This window comes from Octopus bimaculoides, chromosome 10 (assembly GCF_001194135.2).
Source record: "Octopus bimaculoides isolate UCB-OBI-ISO-001 chromosome 10, ASM119413v2, whole genome shotgun sequence".
Classification (NCBI taxonomy): Eukaryota; Metazoa; Mollusca; class Cephalopoda; order Octopoda; family Octopodidae; genus Octopus; species Octopus bimaculoides.
The window spans coordinates 90789873-90794288 of NC_068990.1; the positions used below are offsets into that span (position 1 = coordinate 90789873).

Sequence of the window (4416 nt, forward strand, 5' to 3'; positions counted from 1 at the left end):
GTGTGTACGTGTGTGTGTGAGAGAGAGAATGCATGTGTGTGTGTTATATGTATGTATACTTATATGATGGCATGCATAGGTGTTGAATGAGTGAATGTGTCTAGCGCATCGGTGTATTCATTAAAAACGTGTCTGTGTGTGAGAGGGGGGAAAGAGGGGGAGGGAGAGAGAGGGAGAAAGCCTGGTCCGTTACAAAAGCCCAAATAAAACTAACACACGCACACACACACACACATTTCCTTTACGCATTCCATTCCAAAAACTGTGGCTGTGCTGGAGTTCTGCCATTACCGTTTCCTTTTCAATGGTCATTCTCAAGGATCTGGCTTTTGAGAAATGAGGGGGCTTCAGGTATTACTGACTTCATCTGAGTTTCTTACCGTCATACAGCCTCATCTGGGATCTTTGACAACACAACGAAAAGGTGCCTTGGGAAACATCGTTTGTTTTCCAACCACACGGACCTGTGTTCAGTCCTACTGCATGTCGCCTTGGGCAAGTGTCTTCTACTACAGCCCGAAACCAGCCAGAGTCCTGTAGACGGAAACTGAAAGAAGCCCGTCGTATGTATGTATGTATGTTAATTTACGAATGAAAAACAGTTCCACATACATAGAGTATGTTTTGCTTGCACGTCCATTTGTTGCGCGATAACGTCCTGAGAAAGCTCCCTACCCCCTTAAAAAGAAACTGACCCACGCGTGATTTGAACTCTAAACGGAACGAATACTGCACCACACTAACAGCTGCGCCAAATGACCATTCCCTTCTTCCTTCGCCAACTCACTCCCGCACAATGCTGTGGCGTTGGGGAATTTGCATTCTTCAACTAGATTCCAACCCATACCAGCACGGAAAGCGGACGTTAAATGATGATCATGATAATGATGATGATGATGATGACGATAATGATGATGATGATGATGGTGGTGGTGGTGATGATGATTTTACTTGTGGTGTAAGTCTGTGTTAAAGTAATTCTATAACACAATGGTTGGATTCGGTAGACGGAAACTGAAAGAAGCCCGTCGTATATGTGTGTGTGTGTGTGTGTGTGTGTGTGTGTGTGTGTGTGTGTGCGCGCGTTTACATACATATGTGTATATATATATGTGTGTGTGTGTGTCTTTTGTCTCTGAGTTTGTCCCCCACCACCGTTTAACAACCGCTGTTGGTGTGCTTACATCCCCGTAGCTTAGCGTTTCGGCAACAAAAAAAATCGATAGAATAAATACCAGGCTTTTTTTAAAAAAAAAGTATTGAAGTCGATTCATTCAACTAAGAATTCTTCAAGGCGGTGCCCCAGCATGGCCGCAGTCTAATGACTGAAACAAGTAAAAGATAAAAAGAAGACGTATAGTGGTTAATATGTATGGTGCTAAGTCCTTTCAGCCTTTCGGGATCGATAAAGTAATTACCAGTTGAACATTTGGGGGGAGGTGTCGAAGTAACCGACTTTACTTGAAAAACTGCTGGCCTTGCGCCAAAATTTGAAACTAATGTGTATGGTAGTTAAGTCATAGTACTGGGTGGTGATTGTATAGAATATGTGGTGGATGTGTAAAATATACGATGTTGATTGAGTTATAGTAATAGTCGGTAACAGTGTACTATGGGAATTGTACAATAGTACGGGGAAGTGAATGTGTAGTACGTAAGCTATACGAGCTGTACTATGATCGTATTGAGAGGAGGTCTGTCTATAATATATTCTCTGTGTGTATAACGTTATAGTATTGGAAATGTCTTGCGTAAAATGTACGATGCACCGAGGAAGACAAACGTATTATATATTATATTATTGTTATCTTTGTTGTTGTTGCTATTATGAATCATATTAAGACAGGAGCTGGCAGAATCGGTAACGCGCCGGACGAAATGCTTAGCGGTATTTCGCCCGTCGTTACGTTCTGAGTTCAAATTCCGCCGAGGTCGACTTTGTCTTTCATCCCAAATTTCAGGCCTTGTGCCTATAATAGAAAGGATCATTATTATTGTTGCTATCATTGTTATTATTATTATTATTACTAATCGTATTAAGGCGACGAACTGGCAGAATCGATAGCACGCCGGACAAAATGCCTAGCGGCATTTCGTCCGTGTTTACATAATCGACCAACAAACACCCTCAGCCAAAATTTTAGGCCTTGTACTTATAGAATAAAGAATCATTATTAATCGTATTCTTAACATATCACCTCTAATCTTTTACCATTTACATCAAAGATTTGGATTAATGTCGTTCAAAGAAAACAAAACAATCTGGCCGTAAATCGAAAAACTAAACTGTTTATCCGCAAAATTGGGGGTTGGTGGGGCGTAAACAATAAGAATGATAATAATTAAAATTGGTAATCAACCCATGACATCCTCCAATAAATTGAACTCGAACTAAAGAGGAAGCAACTAACTGGACGCTTGAACTGCTGGACATAGTAACCAAATTTCACAAATCACATCCTAGTGTCTTCAAGAAAACACAGAAAAATGTACGTGAACTTGGGGTAATGTAATCTTAGATGTAGATTGAGCGGAAGACGAGATGGTCACAACTAGAACGCCTTTCACGATTGGTGTCTAAAGGATCATTGCTGACCTCCGAGAGAAAATGGCTTTGTAGTAACAGCTTATGATTTTGATCTCGAGATGAAGTAACAACAAAATCTATAACAACCACTAGAAAAATAACAGGGACAAACAAGAAGAAAACGACTCGCTAATAATGATGACAATAATGTAACTACGTTTTATCGAAAAGAAGACCAAATGTAAACCAATAGAAGAAAACAAAACAAGAGCAAAAGCCGGTTGTATTTTCCATTTTTTTTTCATTCATGGCAGACGTGAATGACGTAATCTATTGGTTGTTGACTGACTGATTACGTCAACCTTGTATATACCAATGATGTTTGCTATCTCTGTCCACTACCACCTCTCTCTCTCTTTCTCTCCCTCTCATTCACTCACTCTCTCACACACACACACACTCACTCTCTCTCTCTCTCTCTTTGCCGTTTTCTTTCCTGTTTCTCTACCTCCTATTCACACGGTCTTCTTATGAAAGAACCTCATCCTTTTCTTCTCTCTCTCTCTCACGCACACTTAATATCAATAAATATATACACACACATTACAATAATACATACTTCTTACAAATCTGTATCGTAATTAGCAACAAACATACAAACATCATGGCTACCACCAGCATTAATACCAGTAAGGTTTTATTCACAACTACACGGCGCATGCGCTATATTATCAGTTCTACGTTAGTTACACACTGCACACACACACACATATACGCTACTCTGAGCATGCGCCGTTGATGCTTGTAGTAAATTATGTAAATAAGCAACGTCACGTGAGAGGAGCATAGTGGAGGATGAGGGAAGAAGGTGCAACTCTTGGAAGCCAAGTGAGGAAAAAAAATTACAAAAATAGGAAAGAATACAAAAAAAAAAGGTAAAAAGAAATCAGCCAACCAATCAAATGCAATGCAAAAGATGACATCATCGTCTCGGATCCGGAAAGATGATTGGAAGCGTATCTTCTTACCTGACTGGAGAAGTGACGGTAGAGGAAACGAAAACGAGGCTACATACAGCAAAGTGAAAGTAAAACGCACATACATACGCACTCTCACACACAGGTTATACATATGCAACGCATACATACACACACACACACACACACAACACATCCATTGTATCTTACTCATGTTGTAAGCATTACACATTGTTTACATAGAGAATACTAGAATATCTAAGTACATTTGCTATGTGTGTTGACTACTACTACTACTACTACTACTACTACTACTACTACTACTACTACTACTGCTGCTGCTGCTGCTGTTACTAGTCGTGGTGGTGGTAGTGGTGCTTGATTTATTGTATGTAAGTATGGTGTGTTGGCATATGTATAAATGTATGTGGTTGGACATGTTGACATAAGTATGTGTGTGTACGTATGATGGTTAATGTATGAGTGTGTTGCTATAGTGACGTGTGTATGTGTGCGTTACCGTGTTCATATGTGTGTGTGTGTGTGTGTTTATGTTCCAGAATTTACATGTGTATACTTTCCTGTTGCTACACACATGAAACGTTATTACATACATTCAGTGCGCTTCGAGTAAGTTCACAAAGGCAAGTGCACACACATATCAGCGAGTGCGGGTATCTATCTATCTATCTATCTATCTATCTATCTATCTATCTATCTATGATGACTCTACATTGAAATTTCGCCCCCACCCTTCCCTCCATTTCTTCATTTTTGACTTTTTTCCCAAACCCTAACCCTAACCCTAAAACCCTAACCCTAAACGTAACCGTAACCCTAACCCTAACTACAAAAATTTTTGGAAATTTTTTCAGAATCATCATCTCCGTATTTTTCCGCATATTTTGAAAA

General features: G+C 39.7%; 1 protein-coding gene across 1 annotated transcript in view; it reads right to left on the bottom strand.

Annotated features, from left to right (window-relative positions):
• Window positions 1-29: 29 nt before the first annotated feature.
• LOC128248935 (GATA zinc finger domain-containing protein 4-like) overlaps window positions 30-4416 on the bottom strand; it is a 40823-nt gene continuing 36436 nt past the window's right edge. The window contains exon 2 of the transcript XR_008265094.1: window positions 30-1970. The gene's annotated coding sequence lies outside the window, so the exon portion shown is untranslated. The remainder of the gene's footprint in view (window positions 1971-4416) is intronic.